This window comes from Thermobia domestica, chromosome 12, assembly GCF_964235325.1.
Source record: "Thermobia domestica chromosome 12, izTheDome1.hap1.1, whole genome shotgun sequence".
In the NCBI taxonomy this organism is placed as follows: Eukaryota; Metazoa; Arthropoda; class Insecta; order Zygentoma; family Lepismatidae; genus Thermobia; species Thermobia domestica.
Window position 1 is genome coordinate 3,473,080 of NC_137465.1, and position 24,260 is coordinate 3,497,339.

At 33.7% G+C, this 24,260-nt stretch overlaps 26 non-coding genes across 26 annotated transcripts; all 26 read right to left on the reverse strand.

The window, feature by feature from the left end:
* Nucleotides 1-137: 137 nt before the first annotated feature.
* On the reverse strand, nucleotides 138-210 carry TRNAF-GAA (transfer RNA phenylalanine (anticodon GAA)). Its single transcript has one exon. It is a non-coding gene; the product is annotated as a tRNA-Phe (tRNA).
* A 150-nt stretch (nucleotides 211-360) lies between these two features.
* On the reverse strand, nucleotides 361-433 carry TRNAF-GAA (transfer RNA phenylalanine (anticodon GAA)). Its single transcript has one exon. It is a non-coding gene; the product is annotated as a tRNA-Phe (tRNA).
* An 802-nt stretch (nucleotides 434-1,235) lies between these two features.
* On the reverse strand, nucleotides 1,236-1,308 carry TRNAF-GAA (transfer RNA phenylalanine (anticodon GAA)). The gene has a single exon. It is a non-coding gene; the product is annotated as a tRNA-Phe (tRNA).
* Nucleotides 1,309-1,458: 150 nt separating this feature from the next.
* Nucleotides 1,459-1,531, reverse strand: TRNAF-GAA (transfer RNA phenylalanine (anticodon GAA)). Its single transcript has one exon. It is a non-coding gene; the product is annotated as a tRNA-Phe (tRNA).
* A 150-nt stretch (nucleotides 1,532-1,681) lies between these two features.
* Nucleotides 1,682-1,754, reverse strand: TRNAF-GAA (transfer RNA phenylalanine (anticodon GAA)). Its single transcript has one exon. It is a non-coding gene; the product is annotated as a tRNA-Phe (tRNA).
* Nucleotides 1,755-2,556: 802 nt separating this feature from the next.
* TRNAF-GAA (transfer RNA phenylalanine (anticodon GAA)) lies at nucleotides 2,557-2,629 on the reverse strand. The gene has a single exon. It is a non-coding gene; the product is annotated as a tRNA-Phe (tRNA).
* A 356-nt stretch (nucleotides 2,630-2,985) lies between these two features.
* TRNAF-GAA (transfer RNA phenylalanine (anticodon GAA)) lies at nucleotides 2,986-3,058 on the reverse strand. The gene has a single exon. It is a non-coding gene; the product is annotated as a tRNA-Phe (tRNA).
* Nucleotides 3,059-3,654: 596 nt separating this feature from the next.
* TRNAF-GAA (transfer RNA phenylalanine (anticodon GAA)) lies at nucleotides 3,655-3,727 on the reverse strand. The gene has a single exon. It is a non-coding gene; the product is annotated as a tRNA-Phe (tRNA).
* A 150-nt stretch (nucleotides 3,728-3,877) lies between these two features.
* Nucleotides 3,878-3,950, reverse strand: TRNAF-GAA (transfer RNA phenylalanine (anticodon GAA)). Its single transcript has one exon. It is a non-coding gene; the product is annotated as a tRNA-Phe (tRNA).
* Nucleotides 3,951-4,752: 802 nt separating this feature from the next.
* On the reverse strand, nucleotides 4,753-4,825 carry TRNAF-GAA (transfer RNA phenylalanine (anticodon GAA)). The gene has a single exon. It is a non-coding gene; the product is annotated as a tRNA-Phe (tRNA).
* Nucleotides 4,826-4,975: 150 nt separating this feature from the next.
* Nucleotides 4,976-5,048, reverse strand: TRNAF-GAA (transfer RNA phenylalanine (anticodon GAA)). Its single transcript has one exon. It is a non-coding gene; the product is annotated as a tRNA-Phe (tRNA).
* A 150-nt stretch (nucleotides 5,049-5,198) lies between these two features.
* Nucleotides 5,199-5,271, reverse strand: TRNAF-GAA (transfer RNA phenylalanine (anticodon GAA)). The gene has a single exon. It is a non-coding gene; the product is annotated as a tRNA-Phe (tRNA).
* Nucleotides 5,272-6,072: 801 nt separating this feature from the next.
* Nucleotides 6,073-6,145, reverse strand: TRNAF-GAA (transfer RNA phenylalanine (anticodon GAA)). The gene has a single exon. It is a non-coding gene; the product is annotated as a tRNA-Phe (tRNA).
* A 356-nt stretch (nucleotides 6,146-6,501) lies between these two features.
* On the reverse strand, nucleotides 6,502-6,574 carry TRNAF-GAA (transfer RNA phenylalanine (anticodon GAA)). The gene has a single exon. It is a non-coding gene; the product is annotated as a tRNA-Phe (tRNA).
* Nucleotides 6,575-7,393: 819 nt separating this feature from the next.
* On the reverse strand, nucleotides 7,394-7,466 carry TRNAF-GAA (transfer RNA phenylalanine (anticodon GAA)). The gene has a single exon. It is a non-coding gene; the product is annotated as a tRNA-Phe (tRNA).
* A 373-nt stretch (nucleotides 7,467-7,839) lies between these two features.
* On the reverse strand, nucleotides 7,840-7,912 carry TRNAF-GAA (transfer RNA phenylalanine (anticodon GAA)). Its single transcript has one exon. It is a non-coding gene; the product is annotated as a tRNA-Phe (tRNA).
* Nucleotides 7,913-8,065: 153 nt separating this feature from the next.
* TRNAF-GAA (transfer RNA phenylalanine (anticodon GAA)) lies at nucleotides 8,066-8,138 on the reverse strand. The gene has a single exon. It is a non-coding gene; the product is annotated as a tRNA-Phe (tRNA).
* Nucleotides 8,139-8,494: 356 nt separating this feature from the next.
* TRNAF-GAA (transfer RNA phenylalanine (anticodon GAA)) lies at nucleotides 8,495-8,567 on the reverse strand. Its single transcript has one exon. It is a non-coding gene; the product is annotated as a tRNA-Phe (tRNA).
* A 1,488-nt stretch (nucleotides 8,568-10,055) lies between these two features.
* Nucleotides 10,056-10,128, reverse strand: TRNAF-GAA (transfer RNA phenylalanine (anticodon GAA)). Its single transcript has one exon. It is a non-coding gene; the product is annotated as a tRNA-Phe (tRNA).
* Nucleotides 10,129-11,376: 1,248 nt separating this feature from the next.
* TRNAF-GAA (transfer RNA phenylalanine (anticodon GAA)) lies at nucleotides 11,377-11,449 on the reverse strand. Its single transcript has one exon. It is a non-coding gene; the product is annotated as a tRNA-Phe (tRNA).
* Nucleotides 11,450-12,251: 802 nt separating this feature from the next.
* On the reverse strand, nucleotides 12,252-12,324 carry TRNAF-GAA (transfer RNA phenylalanine (anticodon GAA)). The gene has a single exon. It is a non-coding gene; the product is annotated as a tRNA-Phe (tRNA).
* A 1,900-nt stretch (nucleotides 12,325-14,224) lies between these two features.
* Nucleotides 14,225-14,297, reverse strand: TRNAF-GAA (transfer RNA phenylalanine (anticodon GAA)). Its single transcript has one exon. It is a non-coding gene; the product is annotated as a tRNA-Phe (tRNA).
* A 356-nt stretch (nucleotides 14,298-14,653) lies between these two features.
* On the reverse strand, nucleotides 14,654-14,726 carry TRNAF-GAA (transfer RNA phenylalanine (anticodon GAA)). The gene has a single exon. It is a non-coding gene; the product is annotated as a tRNA-Phe (tRNA).
* Nucleotides 14,727-15,099: 373 nt separating this feature from the next.
* Nucleotides 15,100-15,172, reverse strand: TRNAF-GAA (transfer RNA phenylalanine (anticodon GAA)). Its single transcript has one exon. It is a non-coding gene; the product is annotated as a tRNA-Phe (tRNA).
* Nucleotides 15,173-15,533: 361 nt separating this feature from the next.
* TRNAF-GAA (transfer RNA phenylalanine (anticodon GAA)) lies at nucleotides 15,534-15,606 on the reverse strand. The gene has a single exon. It is a non-coding gene; the product is annotated as a tRNA-Phe (tRNA).
* Nucleotides 15,607-23,284: 7,678 nt separating this feature from the next.
* On the reverse strand, nucleotides 23,285-23,357 carry TRNAF-GAA (transfer RNA phenylalanine (anticodon GAA)). Its single transcript has one exon. It is a non-coding gene; the product is annotated as a tRNA-Phe (tRNA).
* Nucleotides 23,358-24,260: the final 903 nt, after the last annotated feature.

Consider the following 24,260-nt stretch of genomic DNA (forward strand, 5'->3'; position numbering starts at 1 on the left):
CTATTAGTTTCTCTTTTTCCTCATCCAACTAGGATTCTACATAGAAGAAATTATTTTTTATAAAACTGAATTTCTTATTAAAGAACAATTGAAATGTTAGTTACTCATTCTATATTCATCTCTAAAGAAAATATTAATGCCGAAACCCGAGATCGAACCAGGGACCTTTAGATCTTCAGTCTAACGCTTTCCCAGCTGAGCTATTTCGGCTCTTTGTATTTGTCTATTAGTTTCTCTTTTTCCTCATGCAACTAGGATTCTACATAGAAGAAATTATTTTTTATTAAACTGAATTTCTTATTAAAGAACAATTGAAATGTTAGTTACTCATTCTATATTCATCTCTAAAGAAAATATTAATGCCGTAACCCGGGATCGAACCAGGGACCTTTAGATCTTCAGTCTAACGCTCTCCCAGCTGAGCTATTTCGGCTCTTTATATTTACTTATTAGTTTCTCTTTTTCCTCATGCAACTAGGATTCTACATAGAAGAAATTATTTTTTATTAAACTGAATTTCTTATTAAAGAACAATTGAAATGTTAGTTACTCATTCTATATTCATCTCTAAAGAAAATATCAATGTCGAAACCCGGGATCAAACCAGGGACCTTTAGATCTTCAGTCTAACGCTTTCCGAGCTGAGCTATTTTGGCTCTTTCTAATTACTTATTAGTTTCTCTTTTTCCTCATCCAACTAGGATTCTACATAGAAGAAATTTTTTTTTATTAAACTGAATTTCTTATTAAAGAACAATTGAAATGTTAGTTACTCATTCTATATTCATCTCTAAAGAAAATATTAATGCCGAAACTTGGGATCGAACCAGGGACCTTTAGATCTTCAGTCTAACGCTCTCCCAGCTGAGGTATTTCGGCTCTTTATATTTGTCTATTAGTTTCTCTTTTTCCTCATCCAACTAGGATTCTACATAGAATAAATTATTTTTTATTAAACTGAATTTCTTATTAAAGAACAATTGAAATGTTAGTTACTCATTCTATATTCATCTCTAAAGAAAATATTAATGCCGAAACCCGGGATCGAACCAGGGACCTTTAGACTAACGCTCTCCCAGCTGAGCTATTTCTATTTACTTATTATTTTCTCTTTTTCTTCATCCAACTAGGATTCTACATAGAAGAAATTATTTTTTATTAAACTGAATTTCTTATTAAAGAACAATTGAAATGTTAGTTACTCATTCTATATTCATCTCTAAAGAAAATATTAATGCCGAAACCCGAGATCGAACCAGGGACCTTTAGATCTTCAGTCTAACGCTTTCCCAGCTGAGCTATTTCGGCTCTTTGTATTTGTCTATTAGTTTCTCTTTTTCCTCATCCAACTAGGATTCTACATAGAAGAAATTATTTTTTATAAAACTGAATTTCTTATTAAAGAACAATTGAAATGTTAATTACTCATTCTATATTCATCTCTAAAGAAAATATTAATGCCGAAACCCGAGATCGAACCAGGGACCTTTAGATCTTCAGTCTAACGCTTTCCCAGCTGAGCTATTTCGGCTCTTTGTATTTGTCTATTAGTTTCTCTTTTTCCTCATCCAACTAGGATTCTACATAGAAGAAATTATTTTTTATTAAACTGAATTTCTTATTAAAGAACAATTGAAATGTTAGTTACTCATTCTATATTCATCTCTAAAGAAAATATTAATGCCGTAACCCGGGATCGAACCAGGGACCTTTAGATCTTCAGTCTAACGCTCTCCCAGCTGAGCTATTTCGGCTCTTTATATTTACTTATTAGTTTCTCTTTTTCCTCATGCAACTAGGATTCTACATAGAAGAAATTATTTTTTATTAAACTGAATTTCTTATTAAAGAACAATTGAAATGTTAGTTACTCATTCTATATTCATCTCTAAAGAAAATATCAATGTCGAAACCCGGGATCAAACCAGGGACCTTTAGATCTTCAGTCTAACGCTTTCCGAGCTGAGCTATTTTGGCTCTTTCTAATTACTTATTAGTTTCTCTTTTTCCTCATCCAACTAGGATTCTACATAGAAGAATTTTTTTTTTATTAAACTGAATTTCTTATTAAAGAACAATTGAAATGTTAGTTACTCATTCTATATTCATCTCTAAAGAAAATATTAATGCCGAAACTTGGGATCGAACCAGGGACCTTTAGATCTTCAGTCTAACGCTCTCCCAGCTGAGGTATTTCGGCTCTTTATATTTGTCTATTAGTTTCTCTTTTTCCTCATCCAACTAGGATTCTACATAGAATAAATTATTTTTTATTAAACTGAATTTCTTATTAAAGAACAATTGAAATGTTAGTTACTCATTCTATATTCATCTCTAAAGAAAATATTAATGCCGAAACCCGGGATCGAACCAGGGACCTTTAGACTAACGCTCTCCCAGCTGAGCTATTTCTATTTACTTATTATTTTCTCTTTTTCTTCATCCAACTAGGATTCTACATAGAAGAAATTATTTTTTATTAAACTGAATTTCTTATTAAAGAACAATTGAAATGTTAGTTACTCATTCTATATTCATCTCTAAAGAAAATATTAATGCCGAAACCCGGGATCAAACCAGGGACCTTTAGATCTTCAGTCTAACGCTCTCCCAGCTGAGCTATTTCGGCTCTTTGTATTTGTCTATTAGTTTCTCTTTTTCCTCATCCAACTAGGATTCTACATAGAAGAAATTATTTTTTATTAAACTGAATTTCTTATTAAAGAACAATTGAAATGTTAGTTACTCATTCTATATTCATCTCTAAAGAAAATATTAATGCCGAAACCCGGGATCGAACCAGGGACCTTTAGACTAACGCTCTCCCAGCTGAGCTATTTCTATTTACTTATTATTTTCTCTTTTTCTTCATCCAACTAGGATTCTACATAGAAGAAATTATTTTTTATTAAACTGAATTTCTTATTAAAGAACAATTGAAATGTTAGTTACTCATTCTATATTCATCTCTAAAGAAAATATTAATGCCGAAACCCGGGATCAAACCAGGGACCTTTAGATCTTCAGTCTAACGCTCTCCCAGCTGAGCTATTTCGGCTCTTTGTATTTGTCTATTAGTTTCTCTTTTTCCTCATCCAACTAGGATTCTACATAGAAGAAATTATTTTTTATTAAACTGAATTTCTTATTAAAGAACAATTGAAATGTTAGTTACTCATTCTATATTCATCTCTAAAGAAAATATCAATGTCGAAACCCGGGATCAAACCAGGGACCTTTAGATCTTCAGTCTAACGCTTTCCGAGCTGAGCTATTTTGGCTCTTTCTAATTACTTATTAGTTTCTCTTTTTCCTCATCCAACTAGGATTCTACATAGAAGAAATTTTTTTTTATTAAACTGAATTTCTTATTAAAGAACAATTGAAATGTTAGTTACTCATTCTATATTCATCTCTAAAGAAAATATTAATGCCGAAACTTGGGATCGAACCAGGGACCTTTAGATCTTCAGTCTAACGCTCTCCCAGCTGAGGTATTTCGGCTCTTTATATTTGTCTATTAGTTTCTCTTTTTCCTCATCCAACTAGGATTCTACATAGAATAAATTATTTTTTATTAAACTGAATTTCTTATTAAAGAACAATTGAAATGTTAGTTACTCATTCTATATTCATCTCTAAAGAAAATATTAATGCCGAAACCCGAGATCGAACCAGGGACCTTTAGATCTTCAGTCTAACGCTTTCCCAGCTGAGCTATTTCGGCTCTTTGTATTTGTCTATTAGTTTCTCTTTTTCCTCATCCAACTAGGTTTCTACATAGAAGAAATTATTTTTTATAAAACTGAATTTCTTATTAAAGAACAATTGAAATGTTAGTTACTCATTCTATATTCATCTCTAAAGAAAATATTAATGCCGAAACCCGAGATCGAACCAGGGACCTTTAGATCTTCAGTCTAACGCTTTCCCAGCTGAGCTATTTCGGCTCTTTGTATTTGTCTATTAGTTTCTCTTTTTCCTCATCCAACTAGGATTCTACATAGAAGAAATTATTTTTTATTAAACTGAATTTCTTATTAAAGAACAATTGAAATGTTAGTTACTCATTCTATATTCATCTCTAAAGAAAATATCAATGTCGAAACCCGGGATCAAACCAGGGACCTTTAGATCTTCAGTCTAACGCTTTCCGAGCTGAGCTATTTTGGCTCTTTCTAATTACTTATTAGTTTCTCTTTTTCCTCATCCAACTAGGATTCTACATAGAAGAAATTTTTTTTTATTAAACTGAATTTCTTATTAAAGAACAATTGAAATGTTAGTTACTCATTCTATATTCATCTCTAAAGAAAATATTAATGCCGAAACTTGGGATCGAACCAGGGACCTTTAGATCTTCAGTCTAACGCTCTCCCAGCTGAGGTATTTCGGCTCTTTATATTTGTCTATTAGTTTCTCTTTTTCCTCATCCAACTAGGATTCTACATAGAATAAATTATTTTTTATTAAACTGAATTTCTTATTAAAGAACAATTGAAATGTTAGTTACTCATTCTATATTCATCTCTAAAGAAAATATTAATGCCGAAACCCGGGATCGAACCAGGGACCTTTAGACTAACGCTCTCCCAGCTGAGCTATTTCTATTTACTTATTATTTTCTCTTTTTCTTCATCCAACTAGGATTCTACATAGAAGAAATTATTTTTTATTAAACTGAATTTCTTATTAAAGAACAATTGAAATGTTAGTTACTCATTCTATATTCATCTCTAAAGAAAATATTAATGCCGAAACCCGAGATCGAACCAGGGACCTTTAGATCTTCAGTCTAACGCTTTCCCAACTGAGCTATTTCGGCTCTTTGTATTTGTCTATTAGTTTCTCTTTTTCCTCATCCAACTAGGATTCTACATAGAAGAAATTATTTTTTATAAAACTGAATTTCTTATTAAAGAACAATTGAAATGTTAATTACTCATTCTATATTCATCTCTAAAGAAAATATTAATGCCGAAACCCGAGATCGAACCAGGGACCTTTAGATCTTCAGTCTAACGCTTTCCCAGCTGAGCTATTTCGGCTCTTTGTATTTGTCTATTAGTTTCTCTTTTTCCTCATCCAACTAGGATTCTACATAGAAGAAATTATTTTTTATTAAACTGAATTTCTTATTAAAGAACAATTGAAATGTTAGTTACTCATTCTATATTCATCTCTAAAGAAAATATTAATGCCGTAACCCGGGATCGAACCAGGGACCTTTAGATCTTCAGTCTAACGCTCTCCCAGCTGAGCTATTTCGGCTCTTTATATTTACTTATTAGTTTCTCTTTTTCCTCATGCAACTAGGATTCTACATAGAAGAAATTATTTTTTATTAAACTGAATTTCTTATTAAAGAACAATTGAAATGTTAGTTACTCATTCTATATTCATCTCTAAAGAAAATATCAATGTCGAAACCCGGGATCAAACCAGGGACCTTTAGATCTTCAGTCTAACGCTTTCCGAGCTGAGCTATTTTGGCTCTTTCTAATTACTTATTAGTTTCTCTTTTTCCTCATCCAACTAGGATTCTACATAGAAGAATTTTTTTTTATTAAACTGAATTTCTTATTAAAGAACAATTGAAATGTTAGTTACTCATTCTATATTCATCTCTAAAGAAAATATTAATGCCGAAACTTGGGATCGAACCAGGGACCTTTAGATCTTCAGTCTAACGCTCTCCCAGCTGAGGTATTTCGGCTCTTTATATTTGTCTATTAGTTTCTCTTTTTCCTCATCCAACTAGGATTCTACATAGAATAAATTATTTTTTATTAAACTGAATTTCTTATTAAAGAACAATTGAAATGTTAGTTACTCATTCTATATTCATCTCTAAAGAAAATATTAATGCCGAAACCCGGGATCGAACCAGGGACCTTTAGACTAACGCTCTCCCAGCTGAGCTATTTCTATTTACTTATTATTTTCTCTTTTTCTTCATCCAACTAGGATTCTACATAGAAGAAATTATTTTTTATTAAACTGAATTTCTTATTAAAGAACAATTGAAATGTTAGTTACTCATTCTATATTCATCTCTAAAGAAAATATTAATGCCGAAACCCGGGATCAAACCAGGGACCTTTAGATCTTCAGTCTAACGCTCTCCCAGCTGAGCTATTTCGGCTCTTTGTATTTGTCTATTAGTTTCTCTTTTTCCTCATCCAACTAGGATTCTACATAGAAGAAATTATTTTTTATTAAACTGAATTTCTTATTAAAGAACAATTGAAATGTTAGTTACTCATTCTATATTCATCTCTAAAGAAAATATTAATGCCGAAACCCGGGATCGAACCAGGGACCTTTAGACTAACGCTCTCCCAGCTGAGCTATTTCTATTTACTTATTATTTTCTCTTTTTCTTCATCCAACTAGGATTCTACATAGAAGAAATTATTTTTTATTAAACTGAATTTCTTATTAAAGAACAATTGAAATGTTAGTTACTCATTCTATATTCATCTCTAAAGAAAATATTAATGCCGAAACCCGGGATCAAACCAGGGACCTTTAGATCTTCAGTCTAACGCTCTCCCAGCTGAGCTATTTCGGCTCTTTGTATTTGTCTATTAGTTTCTCTTTTTCCTCATCCAACTAGGATTCTACATAGAAGAAATTATTTTTTATTAAACTGAATTTCTTATTAAAGAACAATTGAAATGTTAGTTACTCATTCTATATTCATCTCTAAAGAAAATATCAATGTCGAAACCCGGGATCAAACCAGGGACCTTTAGATCTTCAGTCTAACGCTTTCCGAGCTGAGCTATTTTGGCTCTTTCTAATTACTTATTAGTTTCTCTTTTTCCTCATCCAACTAGGATTCTACATAGAAGAAATTTTTTTTTATTAAACTGAATTTCTTATTAAAGAACAATTGAAATGTTAGTTACTCATTCTATATTCATCTCTAAAGAAAATATTAATGCCGAAACTTGGGATCGAACCAGGGACCTTTAGATCTTCAGTCTAACGCTCTCCCAGCTGAGGTATTTCGGCTCTTTATATTTGTCTATTAGTTTCTCTTTTTCCTCATCCAACTAGGATTCTACATAGAATAAATTATTTTTTATTAAACTGAATTTCTTATTAAAGAACAATTGAAATGTTAGTTACTCATTCTATATTCATCTCTAAAGAAAATATTAATGCCGAAACCCGAGATCGAACCAGGGACCTTTAGATCTTCAGTCTAACGCTTTCCCAGCTGAGGTATTTCGGCTCTTTGTATTTGTCTATTAGTTTCTCTTTTTCCTCATCCAACTAGGTTTCTACATAGAAGAAATTATTTTTTATAAAACTGAATTTCTTATTAAAGAACAATTGAAATGTTAGTTACTCATTCTATATTCATCTCTAAAGAAAATATTAATGCCGAAACCCGAGATCGAACCAGGGACCTTTAGATCTTCAGTCTAACGCTTTCCCAGCTGAGCTATTTCGGCTCTTTGTATTTGTCTATTAGTTTCTCTTTTTCCTCATCCAACTAGGATTCTACATAGAAGAAATTATTTTTTATTAAACTGAATTTCTTATTAAAGAACAATTGAAATGTTAGTTACTCATTCTATATTCATCTCTAAAGAAAATATTAATGCCGAAACCCGAGATCGAACCAGGGACCTTTAGATCTTCAGTCTAACGCTTTCCCAGCTGAGCTATTTCGTCTCTTTGTATTTGTCTATTAGTTTCTCTTTTTTCTCATCCAACTAGGATTCTACATAGAAGAAATTATTTTTTATTAAACTGAATTTCTTATTACAGAACAATTGAAACGTTAGTTACTCATTCTATATTCATCTCTAAAGAAAATATTAATGCCGAAAACCGGGATCGAACCAGGGACCTTTAGATCTTCAGTCTAACGCTTTCCCAGCTGAGCTATTTCGGCTCTTTGTATTTGTCTATTGGATTCTCTTTTTCCTCATCCAACTAGGATTCTACATAGTAGAAAAAAATATTTTTTATTAAACTGAATTTCTTATTAAAGAACAATTGAAATGTTAGTTACTCATTCTATATTCATCTCTAAAGAAAATATTAATGCCGAAACCCGGGATCGAACCAGGGACCTTTAGATCTTCAGTCTAACGCTCTCCCAGCTGAGCTATTTCGGCTCTTTGTATTTGTCTATTAGTTTCTCTTTTTCCTCATCCAACTAGGATTCTACATAGAAGAAATTATTTTTTATTAAACTGAATTTCTTATTAAAGAACAATTGAAATGTTAGTTACTCATTCTATATTCATCTTTAAAGAAAATATTAATGCCGAAACCCGGGATCGAACCAGGGACCTTTAGACTAACGCTCTCCCAGCTGAGCTATTTCTATTTACTTATTATTTTCTCTTTTTCTTCATCCAACTAGGATTCTACATAGAAGAAATTATTTTTTATTAAACTGAATTTCTTATTAAAGAACAATTGAAATGTTAGTTACTCATTCTATATTCATCTCTAAAGAAAATATTAATGCCGAAACCCGAGATCGAACCAGGGACCTTTAGATCTTCAGTCTAACGCTTTCCCAGCTGAGCTATTTCGGCTCTTTGTATTTGTCTATTAGTTTCTCTTTTTCCTCATCCAACTAGGATTCTACATAGAAGAAATTATTTTTTATAAAACTGAATTTCTTATTAAAGAACAATTGAAATGTTAGTTACTCATTCTATATTCATCTCTAAAGAAAATATTAATGCCGAAACCCGAGATCGAACCAGGGACCTTTAGATCTTCAGTCTAACGCTTTCCCAGCTGAGCTATTTCGGCTCTTTGCATTTGTCTATTGGATTCTCTTTTTCCTCATCCAACTAGGATTCTACATAGAAGAAATTATTTTTTATTAAACTGAATTTCTTATTAAAGAACAATTGAAATGTTAGTTACTCATTCTATATTCATCTCTAAAGAAAATATTAATGCCGTAACCCGGGATCGAACCAGGGACCTTTAGATCTTCAGTCTAACGCTCTCCCAGCTGAGCTTTTTCGGCTCTTTATATTTACTTATTAGTTTCTCTTTTTCCTCATGCAACTAGGATTCTACATAGAAGAAATTATTTTCTGTTAAACTGAATTTCTTATTAAAGAACAATTGAAATGTTAGTTACTCATTCTATATTCATCTCTAAAGAAAATATTAATGCCGAAACTTGGGATCGAACCAGGGACCTTTAGATCTTCAGTCTAACGCTCTCCCAGCTGAGGTATTTCGGCTCTTCTTATTTACTTATTAGTTTCTCTTTTTCCTCATCCAACTAGGATTCTACATAGAAGAAATTATTTTTTATTAAACTGAATTTCTTATTAAAGAACAATTGAAATGTTAGTTACTCATTCTATATTCATCTCTAAAGAAAATATTAATGCCGAAACCCGAGATCGAACCAGGGACCTTTAGATCTTCAGTCTAACGCTTTCCCAGCTGAGCTATTTCGGCTCTTTGCATTTGTCTATTGGATTCTCTTTTTCCTCATCCAACTAGGATTCTACATAGAAGAAATTATTTTCTGTTAAACTGAATTTCTTATTAAAGAACAATTGAAATGTTAGTTACTCATTCTATATTCATCTCTAAAGAAAATATTAATGCCGAAACTTGGGATCGAACCAGGGACCTTTAGATCTTCAGTCTAACGCTCTCCCAGCTGAGCTTTTTCGGCTCTTTATATTTACTTATTAGTTTCTCTTTTTCCTCATGCAACTAGGATTCTACATAGAAGAAATTATTTTCTGTTAAACTGAATTTCTTATTAAAGAACAATTGAAATGTTAGTTACTCATTCTATATTCATCTCTAAAGAAAATATTAATGCCGTAACCCGGGATCGAACCAGGGACCTTTAGATCTTCAGTCTAACGCTCTCCCAGCTGAGCTTTTTCGGCTCTTTATATTTACTTATTAGTTTCTCTTTTTCCTCATGCAACTAGGATTCTACATAGAAGAAATTATTTTCTGTTAAACTGAATTTCTTATTAAAGAACAATTGAAATGTTAGTTACTCATTCTATATTCATCTCTAAAGAAAATATTAATGCCGAAACTTGGGATCGAACCAGGGACCTTTAGATCTTCAGTCTAACGCTCTCCCAGCTGAGCTATTTCGGCTCTTTATATTTACTTATTAGTTTCTCTTTTTCCTCATCCAACTAGGATTCTACATAGAAGAAATTATTTTTTATTAAACTGAATTTCTTATTAAAGAACAATTGAAATGTTAGTTACTCATTCTATATTCATCTCTAAAGAAAATATCAATGTCGAAACCCGGGATCAAACCAGGGACCTTTAGATCTTCAGTCTAACGCTTTCCGAGCTGAGCTATTTTGGCTCTTTCTAATTACTTATTAGTTTCTCTTTTTCCTCATCCAACTAGGATTCTACATAGAAGAAATTTTTTTTTATTAAACTGAATTTCTTATTAAAGAACAATTGAAATGTTAGTTACTCATTCTATATTCATCTCTAAAGAAAATATTAATGCCGAAACTTGGGATCGAACCAGGGACCTTTAGATCTTCAGTCTAACGCTCTCCCAGCTGAGGTATTTCGGCTCTTTATATTTGTCTATTAGTTTCTCTTTTTCCTCATCCAACTAGGATTCTACATAGAATAAATTATTTTTTATTAAACTGAATTTCTTATTAAAGAACAATTGAAATGTTAGTTACTCATTCTATATTCATCTCTAAAGAAAATATTAATGCCGAAACCCGGGATCGAACCAGGGACCTTTAGACTAACGCTCTCCCAGCTGAGCTATTTCTATTTACTTATTATTTTCTCTTTTTCTTCATCCAACTAGGATTCTACATAGAAGAAATTATTTTTTATTAAAATGAATTTCTTATTAAAGAACAATTGAAATGTTAGTTACTCATTCTATATTCATCTCTAAAGAAAATATTAATGCCGAAACCCGAGATCGAACCAGGGACCTTTAGATCTTCAGTCTAACGCTTTCCCAGCTGAGCTATTTCGGCTGTTTGTATTTGTCTATTAGTTTCTCTTTTTCCTCATCCAACTAGGATTCTACATAGAAGAAATTATTTTTTATAAAACTGAATTTCTTATTAAAGAACAATTGAAATGTTAATTACTCATTCTATATTCATCTCTAAAGAAAATATTAATGCCGAAACCCGAGATCGAACCAGGGACCTTTAGATCTTCAGTCTAACGCTTTCCCAGCTGAGCTATTTCGGCTCTTTGTATTTGTCTATTAGTTTCTCTTTTTCCTCATCCAACTAGGATTCTACATAGAAGAAATTATTTTTTATTAAACTGAATTTCTTATTAAAGAACAATTGAAATGTTAGTTACTCATTCTATATTCATCTCTAAAGAAAATATTAATGCCGTAACCCGGGATCGAACCAGGGACCTTTAGATCTTCAGTCTAACGCTCTCCCAGCTGAGCTATTTCGGCTCTTTATATTTACTTATTAGTTTCTCTTTTTCCTCATGCAACTAGGATTCTACATAGAAGAAATTATTTTTTATTAAACTGAATTTCTTATTAAAGAACAATTGAAATGTTAGTTACTAATTCTATATTCATCTCTAAAGAAAATATCAATGTCGAAACCCGGGATCAAACCAGGGACCTTTAGATCTTCAGTCTAACGCTTTCCGAGCTGAGCTATTTTGGCTCTTTCTAATTACTTATTAGTTTCTCTTTTTCCTCATCCAACTAGGATTCTACATAGAAGAATTTTTTTTTTATTAAACTGAATTTCTTATTAAAGAACAATTGAAATGTTAGTTACTCATTCTATATTCATCTCTAAAGAAAATATTAATGCCGAAACTTGGGATCGAACCAGGGACCTTTAGATCTTCAGTCTAACGCTCTCCCAGCTGAGGTATTTCGGCTCTTTATATTTGTCTATTAGTTTCTCTTTTTCCTCATCCAACTAGGATTCTACATAGAATAAATTATTTTTTATTAAACTGAATTTCTTATTAAAGAACAATTGAAATGTTAGTTACTCATTCTATATTCATCTCTAAAGAAAATATTAATGCCGAAACCCGGGATCGAACCAGGGACCTTTAGACTAACGCTCTCCCAGCTGAGCTATTTCTATTTACTTATTATTATCTCTTTTTCTTCATCCAACTAGGATTCTACATAGAAGAAATTATTTTTTATTAAACTGAATTTCTTATTAAAGAACAATTGAAATGTTAGTTACTCATTCTATATTCATCTCTAAAGAAAATATTAATGCCGAAACCCGGGATCGAACCAGGGACCTTTAGATCTTCAGTCTAACGCTCTCCCAGCTGAGCTATTTCGGCTCTTTGTATTTGTCTATTAGTTTCTCTTTTTCCTCATCCAACTAGGATTCTACATAGAAGAAATTATTTTTTATTAAACTGAATTTCTTATTAAAGAACAATTGAAATGTTAGTTACTCATTCTATATTCATCTCTAAAGAAAATATTAATGCCGAAACCCGGGATCGAACCAGGGACCTTTAGACTAACGCTCTCCCAGCTGAGCTATTTCTATTTACTTATTATTTTCTCTTTTTCTTCATCCAACTAGGATTCTACATAGAAGAAATTATTTTTTATTAAACTGAATTTCTTATTAAAGAACAATTGAAATGTTAGTTACTCATTCTATATTCATCTCTAAAGAAAATATTAATGCCGAAACCCGAGATCGAACCAGGGACCTTTAGATCTTCAGTCTAACGCTTTCCCAGCTGAGCTATTTCGGCTCTTTGTATTTGTCTATTAGTTTCTCTTTTTCCTCATCCAACTAGGTTTCTACATAGAAGAAATTATTTTTTATAAAACTGAATTTCTTATTAAAGAACAATTGAAATGTTAGTTACTCATTCTATATTCATCTCTAAAGAAAATATTAATGCCGAAACCCGAGATCGAACCAGGGACCTTTAGATCTTCAGTCTAACGCTTTCCCAGCTGAGCTATTTCGGCTCTTTGTATTTGTCTATTAGTTTCTCTTTTTCCTCATCCAACTAGGATTCTACATAGAAGAAATTATTTTTTATTAAACTGAATTTCTTATTAAAGAACAATTGAAATGTTAGTTACTCATTCTATATTCATCTCTAAAGAAAATATTAATGCCGAAACCCGAGATCGAACCAGGGACCTTTAGATCTTCAGTCTAACGCTTTCCCAGCTGAGCTATTTCGTCTCTTTGTATTTGTCTATTAGTTTCTCTTTTTTCTCATCCAACTAGGATTCTACATAGAAGAAATTATTTTTTATTAAACTGAATTTCTTATTAAAGAACAATTGAAATGTTAGTTACTCATTCTATATTCATCTCTAAAGAAAATAATGCCGAAACCCGAGATCGAACCAGGGACCTTTAGATCTTCAGTCTAACGCTTTACAAGCTGAGCTATATCGGCTCTTTGTATTTGTCTATTAGTTTCTCTTTTTCCTCATCCAACTAGGATTCTACATAGAAGAAATTATTTTTTATTAAACTGAATTTCTTATTAAAGAACAATTGAAATGTTAGTTACTCATTCTATATTCATCTCTAAAGAAAATATTAATGCCGAAACCCGGGATCGAACCAGGGACCTTTAGACTAACGCTCTCCCAGCTTAGCTATTTCTATTTACTTATTATTTTCTCTTTTTCTTCATCCAACTAGGATTCTACATAGAAGAAATTATTTTTTATTAAACTGAATTTCTTATTAAAGAACAATTGAAATGTTAGTTACTCATTCTATATTCATCTCTAAAGAAAATATTAATGCCGAAACCCGAGATCGAACCAGGGACCTTTAGATCTTCAGTCTAACGCTTTCCCAGCTGAGCTATTTCGGCTCTTTGTATTTGTCTATTAGTTTCTCTTTTTCCTCATCCAACTAGGATTCTACATAGAAGAAATTATTTTTTATAAAACTGAATTTCTTATTACAGAACAATTGAAACGTTAGTTACTCATTCTATATTCATCTCTAAAGAAAATATTAATGCCGAAACCCGGGATCGAACCAGGGACCTTTAGATCTTCAGTCTAACGCTCTCCCAGCTGAGTTATTGCGGCTCTTTATATTTACTTATTCGTTTCTCTTTTTCCTCATCCAACTAGGATTCTACATAGTAGAAAAAAATATTTTTTATTAAACTGAATTTCTTATTAAAGAACAATTGAAATGTTAGTTACTCATTCTATATTCATCTCTAAAGAAAATATTAATGCCGAAACCCGGGATCGAACCAGGGACCTTTCGATCTTCAGTCTAACGCTCTCCCAGCTGAGCTATTTCGGCTCTTTGTATTCGTCTATTAGTTTCTCTTTTTCCTCATCCAACTAGGATTCTACATAGAAGAAATTATTTTTTATTAAACTGAATTTCTTATTAAAGAACAATTGAAATGTTAGTTACTCATTCTTAATTCATCTCTAAAGAAAATATTAATGCCGAAACCCGGGATCGAACCAGGGACTTTTAGACTAACGCTCTCCCAGCTGAGCTATTTCTATTTACTTATTATTTTCTCTTTTTCTTCATCCAACTAGGATTCTACATAGAAGAAATTATTTTTTATTAAACTGAATTTCTTATTAAAGAACAATTGAAATGTTAGTTACTCATTCTATATTCATCTCTATGCAAAATATTAATGCCGAAACCCGGGATCGAACCAGGGACCTTTAGATCTTCAGTCTAACGCTCTCCCAGCTGAGCTATTTCGGCTCTTTATATTTGTTTATTAGTTTCTCTTTTTCCTCATCCAACTAGGATTCTACATAGAAGAATTTATTTTTTATTAAACTGAATGTCTTATTAAAGAACAATTGAAATGTTAGTTACTCATTCTATTTTCATCTCTAAAGTAAATATTAATGCGGAAATCCGGGATTGAACCAGGGACCTTTAGATCTTCAGTCTAACGCTCTCCCAGCTGAGCTATTTTGGCTCTTTATATTTATTTATTAGTTTCTCTTTTTCCTCATCCAACTAGGATTCTACATAGAAGAAATTATTTTTTATTAAACTGAATTTCTTATTAAAGAACAATTGAAATGTTAGTTACTCATTCTATATTCATCTCTAAACAAAATATTAATGCCGAAACCCGGGATCGAACCAGGGACCTTTAGATCTTCAGTCTAACGCTCTCCCAGCTGAGCTATTTCGGCTCTTTCTATTTGTTTATTAGTTTCTCTTTTTCCTCATCCAACTAGGATTCTACATAGAAGAAATTATTTTTTATTAAACTGAATTTCTTTTTAAAGAACAATTGAAATGTTAGTTACTCATTCTATATTCATCTCTAAAGAAAATATTAATGCCGAAACCCGGGACCTTTAGATCTTCAGTCTAACGCTCTCCCAGCTGAGTTATTTCGGCTCTTTCTATTTACTTATTAGTTTCTCTTTTTCCTCATCCAACTAGGATTCTACATAGAAGAAATTATTTTTTATTAAACTGAATGTCTTATTAAAGAACAATTGAAATGTTAGTTACTCATTCTATTTTCATCTCTAAAGTAAATATTAATGCCGAAATCCGGGATCGAACCAGGGACCTTTAGATCTTCAGTCTAACGCTCTCCCAGCTGAGCTATTTCGGCTCTTTATATTTATTTATTAGTTTCTCTTTTTCCTCATCCAACTAGGATTCTACATAGAAGAAATTATTTTTTATAAAACTGAATTTTTTATTAAAGAACAATTGAAATGTTAGTTACTCATTCTATATTCATCTCTAAAGAAAATATTAATGCCGAAACCCGGGATCGAACCAGGGACGTTTAGATCTTCAGTCTAACGCTGTCCCAAGTTTTTTTTCACTTTTTTATTGTTCTTTAAGGATTACAGAGTAATTACATATGAAATACAATATACTGTAAGAGCAGGAGTATTACATGATTACAGGATGAATATACAAATAATGTTTACAGCATTTATACAGTAGAGAAGTGTCACACAGATATCGACAAATAGTATACAAGAGTGCTAAAATCATGATTTGATGATGGAGAGAAGTAGAATTTTACCATGCTATTTTTGAACTTCAAATATATTCAGAAAGTACAATGTCCAGGTATTTCGCAAATAGCTTTTTCTTTCTAGCGGGCGGAAAGTGTCTGTATTGAGTGCACAAGAAATCTTGATAGTCTGTTACAAAGCGTAGTTTTGAGGATTGTAGTATGTATTCAATCGTATGAGCTGCTAACCAGGTAATTGAATTGAGTTTAGTGGTTGGATAAAAGTGAAAGTCCGGTAGAACGAATATGCGAACTGTGGTAAGAGTAGGAACTGTACGGCAGATTTTGCTGACAGCTGTTTGGAATTTGAGCCATATTGTCGCTGCAGATCCACATTGAATTAAGCGATGCACAATATCATCTTCATTACCACATGTGACACAACTAGTAGTGTCACTAAATTTGAGACGGTGCTTTTTGGCATTCGTGGGGAGAAGCTCATTGACAACAGTGTACCAAGTCGATTGAACAGATCGTGGAATGTGACGAGCAAACACATTGCCCCAAAGCTGGGACCAATTGTTGTTTGGATGTTTCAGTTCCATACGAGGAGGCTTAAGGTTCAGCTGGTTGAGGAGCAAGATATAAAAGCACTTCACTGAAGTTATTGATGCTTGTTGTTCAGCACTCATATAAATATAATCAGCAACCACGTCTCTGAAATACCAGTAGCAACAAGGGATTGAATTAATATGGAGAGGCAAGTTTTTACCTATACGTTCGATACAATCAGCTAAGATACCATGGCTGACCCAATTTACATTGTGTTGAATATTTTCAAATGATCGAAACTTGAATAAAGCAGTAGCTTTACATTCAATATGAACAAGACCCAAACCTCCATTTCCGGTGGGTAGACAGGTATATGGGTATTTGACTCTGAAGACGTGACCGTGCCAAAGAAACCAATTCCTAACACTGGTAAGACGTTTCGCAATGTGGGAGGGCATAGGTAGGATCTGGGCTAGATACCATAGTTTGGAAAATGCGAAGACATTTAGAAAATACACTCTGGACCGTAAGCTGAGTTGACGGGATCTGTGAAGTGGGAGAACATGTCGCACAGTATTAACTAACTGGTTGTAATTTAACTGTATGGTTTCAGCAAGCAGAGGCGTGAAGGTTATCCCAAGGATTTTTAATTGGTCGACCGTTCGTATTTGTGTGATAAAAGAGTTCTGTACAAGTGGCAGTATTTTAGTCTTTGCACGATTTCCCGAGTGCCAAACATATTCACATAATCTTCAATGCATGCTTCTACAGAATGAAGATCCTCTTGGTCACGTAAGAACACCGTCACATCATCCGCATAACTGCAAACTTTTAATCCATTATTATGAAAAGAAATCCCTTGTATATGTGCTGCAATGTGCCAGAGTAGAGGACTAAGGGAAATAATAAAAAGGGTCATGCTCAGAGGACAGCCTTGTCGGACACTGCGTTTGATTTTTATGGGCTCACTCAAAAATCCGTTTATTTTAAGTTTTGTTTGTGCTTCATCATAGAGTACACGGATCCATCTGATGAATTTCTCCCCTATGCCAAACTTTTGTAGAAGCGCCCATAAATAGGCATGATTTACTCTATCAAATGCCTGATGGAAATCAATAGATAAAACCGCAGGAGTGCTAGAGGAAGCTTGGTAACTAGCAATTACATCCCGAATCGTTTGCAGAAGATGATAGATTTTCCTATCTCCTACACTTGCAAATTGGTATGGCCCTGCCAAGGATTCCAAATATGGTTGTAGTCTGTTATTCAAGCAGCGGGCCAGAATTTTATAGTCAGAGTTCATTAGTGTGATGGGTCGGTAATTAGTAACTAAAGTCGCAGTATTTACTTTGGGAATAAGGACTGTCACTCCTGGAGATTTATACGTTTGCACAGGCGCATCACTGAAATATTCATTGACTATGTCTGTTAATGTGTCTCCTATCAAAGGGAAGAAGCGTTGGTACCATTCTGCTGGAAGTCCATCTAGACCAGGAGATTTGTTAGAAGGGGCATTCATCACAGCAGATTCTACCTCTTCTTTCGAAATCGGGGTGTCCATCGCTCTAGCTGAATCATAATTGAGCACTGGAGAAAGGTTGTGGAAAATCTGTTGTTGGGTGTTTGCTTCGCCGCAGTCACCAAATAGGGAACTATAGTAGGTGTAAAACGCTGTTTTGATTTCAGGGAAAGAGGAAAATGTGTTCCCTTCGTCATCTTGAATGCGTGCTACTAATTTACTCGCACCACGAGCAATAAATAAATCATGTAGTGTATTTATTTGCAGCTATTTGTCATATAGAGGGTAATTCTCGTCATTCATAATACAGCATGTCATTTATGTTCTTGAAAACTTATTCGATGCATAAACCGAGGGTTTAAACAGAGAATCCGAAGTCGCAACGCTCGCAAGAAATTCATGAACCCCAAAGGTCACGTGAGCAGACTGGAATTGTCCTTATGAAGCACGCCACAGCAGAAAGTCTTTACATAGATTTTCAATTCAATTCCTGATATATGCTTTTGCAATGTGGAATTGGTGATGCCTTTAGTCGCTCTCTCTCGCTCGGTCGCTCACTCTCTATTTATACAGAATATAAAAGTGGATGTATGTGTGTGTTTCAACATAATTCTGATATATCTAGCGCAATTATAACTATATTTCTTACAGTCTGGAAAAGAGTACTGTCGGGATACATATAAAAAATGCTAGAAACGGGTCGATATTAGTATCGAATCCATAGCTTCGTGGTCGCTTAGGTGAATAGTTATACTTTCAATTCAAGTCCAATTAAGCTCCCATTAGCACCCAGGGTGGTTACGTAGCGACATAAAAATATCGAAATCAACCGATATTAGAATCGAATCGTTAGTTTTCAGCGCCGCAATTCACATTAGTCCACATTAGTCCACATTTCACATTAGTCCCACTGCCTAGAGGGCAATATATTTGCAGAGTGCAAAATTTAAAACTTGAATAATATTTTAATTTTTTCCGTATGAAAAAGTTAAAAATCAAGAGCAAATATATTATTTCATGAACAATCCTCTTTTACTGTTCTAATATGTATAATAATAGCGTAAGAAATCTAAAAATAATTCAGAACATTTTCACATTTGTTATTTTTTGTTACGTAGTTCTAGCTGTAGCATGTAGTGAGTGGTATTTAAATGTAATAAATTCACTAACTAAGCATATTTGAATTAAGTTTTATTTTTAAGTTAGGGATGAAGGGGCGGAGAAATATGTAGTTATTGGGGGCGCCGAGAGCAAAAGTGCGTAGGGGCGCCGAGCTTTTAAATGCAACACTGGTCGCTAAATTAATTTGTAGAAATTTTAATGTCATTTAAGACCAAATTTAGTCCTAACGGTGGCAGTATCCGTTTGCTCTCCTAGGAGAAATGAAAGGGGCTGACATCAAAATTATATATATATATATATATATATATATATATATATATATATATATATATATATATATATATATATATATATATATATATATATATATATATATATATATATATATATAAAAGACCGACATTAGTGTCGAATCCATAATTTTCGAGGTGGATTAGATAAAGAGTGGCACTCCAGGTGCTTAATGATATAGAAAATTAGTTTTTCTTTCTTTTTTTACGTTGGTCTACTTTTCCTTAGTTTGAGACTCAAATTTCATCCTATTTTCTACTGAAATGTGTCTGTAAGGCAACAAAGAAATAATTATATATGATAAATTTAAATTCATTTTAATTCGGAAGTTGAGAAACACTTTGCCATTATATATCGTAAAGGTCAGATCCACCAGTATTGTAACAGAGAGGTGCTTGAGCCATTGACGGTAGAAATTCAAACTCCGATAAGTGATAATTTCACAGTCTTGTTTTATTACAAGTGTAGCCTTTTTAGTCAACGGAGAAGAGGACGTGGATCATGGTTCAGAGTTGATGTCGATGGGTGTTGGTGGGTCGGAGTTGGTCGCAATGGTTCAGAGTGGTTCATAGTTGGTGGTGGGTCAGAGTGGATCACGATGGATGATGGGTCAGAGTGGGCCAATGGGTCATTTGGGTGGTGGGTGATACTGGATCATGGTGGTTCGTGGATCAAATTTTCATTGACCCACACCATCTCTGGTTAAAATTGTACTAAAGATAAGAGGCACCGAAGATGCATGTCGGCTATTATACTCAAATTTTGCACATAGATAGTACCCCACCAGAAAGCAATAAATCTGAAACGGTTCACAGTATCACCTCCTAGAACTCGAGATGTAGGGGTTTGTCTGATTGGCTAAATTAAGACGTCAATCTTTTATCCATCAACAAGCAAGCTTTTTATGATCGTTTTCGTGGGGAAATCAGAAGAACACGTGCCTAGTAATCGTAATATTGATAGTTCGCGTCCACCCCGGGGTATTTGTTTTGTTTTTTTTGACTCACCTAAATATAAACAAATCACACATATAGGCATTTTAACATATTTTGGGAGAGTAATTTTGTGGTTCGTTGTCGTTTCATCGCGTCTCTGCCGCTGGTAGTAATGTTTTCAAAATGGAACTGGGGCCACCGCGGATTGTCGCTGCGGGGCCACCAATTTTTGGCGAGAGGTCAATAGTTGACCATCTGTAGTCCACCGACGCTTACAGCTTAGGGTAATGAACGATGTCTTTGCTTTGTAGACGTCATGACTACCGACGTCGGCAGTCAACTAGCTTTTAGTATTCCTTTACTAACCATCTATCGTTCATGTTTATACACGGTGTTGTAATAATAATAATAATAATAATAATAATAATAATAATAATAATAATAATAATAATTATTATTATTATTATTATTATTATTATTATTATTATTTGTAGTAATAGTAGTATAATTGATAATAGAATAATTATATTGTCTATGTATTGTCTCGGTAGGACTACACACAGGATTTGGCTCGTTTTAGTTTGACTCGACTCTAATCCGAGTCGAGTTGGAGGATATTTTTCGCGCCGAGTCCTAGAGTAGACCTCAAAGATGTCTGTTTCGAGTCGAGTCGAGTTTCAAAGAAAAATCGCTCGTGCCCATCCCTACTAATGAGAGCTTAATCGGAGTTAAGCGAAATCGAAAGTCACACTATTTATCTAAGCGACCCCGAAAACTATGAATTCGACACTAATACCGATCATTTTCTAGCAATCTTTTATATGTATCCCCCTCCCATTCACCATAGGTAACCCGACAGCATTCTTTTTCAAACTATAAGAAATTTGGTTAAAATTACTCTAGGCCAGTGGTTCTCAATCTAATTCCTATCACGATCCCCTTTTATCACATCCTCTTGCCAGCGACCCTTTTATAATTTGTGTTTTATAATAAGCTTGTGTGGGATTTTTAACATACCTATTTCTATAATAGTAGAATCCATTTCTTGTTTATAGTGAACAGTGCCGTGGCATGGAAAATCAGCGCTCGGGGCGAGAGTATACGACGATGTCTCCGTACATATGAGTGAGGTCGACAGACTAGCTGCGAAGCGCCACCATGGTGACCATTTTCAGAATTAAAGCCTTCTTTAGTTTCTAAAAAAGAAAAGCTTTGTAAATTGGATATTTATTACAGCATAGATTTAGGACTTTTTTTTTTTGCGACACAAACACATACACGCGGGCGCGCACGAATACATGAACTTCTATTTTTGGTCTGAAAAGCGAATAAGACTCCCTATTGCTGCGAAATATGTTATTTCTGTTGTTTCTGTCTTTTTCACATTACTACTAGCGATTAATGTTGGGGGATGGCGGGGAAATCCCCTCTCTCAAAGTTTATCCCCGGCCCGGCTCGCAGAAATAACATGATATTTTTACATGGAATAAGTATTTTCTTTCTATATATTTATCAAAAACATCCCCCTCTAGCTCGGAAGTTTAATTCAAATACTGGTTTGGCAGGATGTCCCTATAGGTTTCGTGGGAGATGGTAGGAATGGCCCTATATCTGTCAGTAATTTTATTTTCTAGATCTGGCAGTATAAGTTGAAAGCGAAAGTTGATAAAATGCGATAATCCAACATTGCTACAAGCACGAACGAACCAAAAGAATTGGGTCGTATTGTGTTGTGAGGAGTTCTTTTGTTGTGTACAAGCGCTTTTGGTGGTATAAAAACATCTTTATACTGGAAAAATCACCCTTCAAGGAAACGACCAAAACGTGTAAATGTTGATAGTGGCGACGATATTTTAGAAGAGCCAAATATTGCTGAACACCTCTAAGCTGGAAAACAATGTTGAATCCAGCAACAATTTATGCTGGTTTTGCTGTAAATTATGCTATTAATTTGACGAAAATTAATGGTCCAGCGATCAAATTCCAGCACAACTTTTCTTTTAATTTGTAGCGGAGGGGACACAAGTTCGAATACCATGTTGAACTCTAGGTTCCGTCTCCTTAGGATGTTATGAACATTCATCCCATGGAAAGCAATGGCAAACCACCATTCACCTTGCCAAGGGACTTTTAGCTCAAATACCTGCCTTCGGACAGAATATCACATCATCATTCAACAGCCATAGAATAACACATTGCAAAATTTTGACCTAGAATATATGTGAGACTGCGAGACCATGCGAGAAAGTCTCGCGCGAGACGCGAGATGAGACTCAAAATTTTATGCGAGACGCGAGACGAGACTTCACATTTGCGAGACGAGACCTTACACGAGACGAGACCAACGTTTGAGTTTGCGAGACGAGACGAGACTTTTCTATTTCTCGTCTCGTCTTGTCTCGCATGCATCTCTACTTTCCTAACATGAGTAACACACTTCCTCCGAAATTTGTGCCCCCTTTTTTCCGGGATCGAACCAGGGACCTTTAGATCTTCAGTCTAACGCTCTCCCAGCTGAGCTATTTCGGCTCTTTGTATTTGTCTATTAGTTTCTCTTTTTCCTCATCCAACTAGGATTCTACAAAGAAGAAATTATTTTTTATTAAACTGAATTTCTTATTAAAGAACAATTGAAATGTTAGTTACTCATTCTATATTCATCTCTAAAGAAAATATCAATGTCGAAACCCGGGATCAAACCAGGGACCTTTAGATCTTCAGTCTAACGCTTTCCGAGCTGAGCTATTTTGGCTCTTTCTAATTACTTATTAGTTTCTCTTTTTCCTCATCCAACTAGGATTCTACATAGAAGAAATTATTTTTTATTAAACTGAATTTCTTATTAAAGAACAATTGAAATGTTAGTTACTCATTCTATATTCATCTCTAAAGAAAATATTAATGCCGAAACCCGGGATCGAACCAGGGACCTTTAGATCTTCAGTCTAACGCTCTCCCAGCTGAGCTATTTCGGCTCTTTATATTTGTCTATTAGTTTCTCTTTTTCCTCATCCAACTAGGATTCTACATAGAAGAAATTATTTTTTTATTAAACTGAATTTCTTATTAAAGAACAATTGAAATGTTAGTTACTCATTCTATATTCATCTCTAAAGAAAATATTAATGCCGAAACCCGGGATCGAACCAGGGACCTTTAGACTAACGCTCTCCCAGCTGAGCTATTTCTATTTACTTATTATTTTCTCTTTTTCTTCATCCAACTAGGATTCTACATAGAAGAAATTATTTTTTATTAAACTGAATTTCTTATTAAAGAACAATTGAAATGTTAGTTACTCATTCTATATTCATCTCTAAAGAAAATATTAATGCCGAAACCCGGGATCGAACCAGGGACATTTAGATCTTCAGTCTAACGCTCTCCTGGCTGAGCTATTTCGGCTCTTTATATTTACTCATTATTTTCTCTTTTTCCTCATCCAACTAGGATTCTACAAAGAAGAAATTATTTTTTATAAAACTGAATTTCTTATTAAAGAACAATTGAAATGTTAGTTACTCATTCTATATTCATCTCTAAAGAAAATATTAATGCCGAAACCCGGGAACGAACCAGGGACCTTTAGATCTTCAGTCTAACGCTTTCCGAGCTGAGCTATTTTGGCTCTTTCTAATTACTTATTAGTTTCTCTTTTTCCTCATCCAACTAGGATTCTACATAGAAGAAACTAGCAGCGTTCACCCAGCGTTCGGCTCTTTATATTTGTCTATTAGTTTCTCTTTTTCCTCATCCAACTAGGATTCTACATAGAAGAAATTATTTTTTTATTAAACTGAATTTCTTATTAAAGAACAATTGAAATGTTAGTTACTCATTCTATATTCATCTCTAAAGAAAATATTAATGCCGAAACC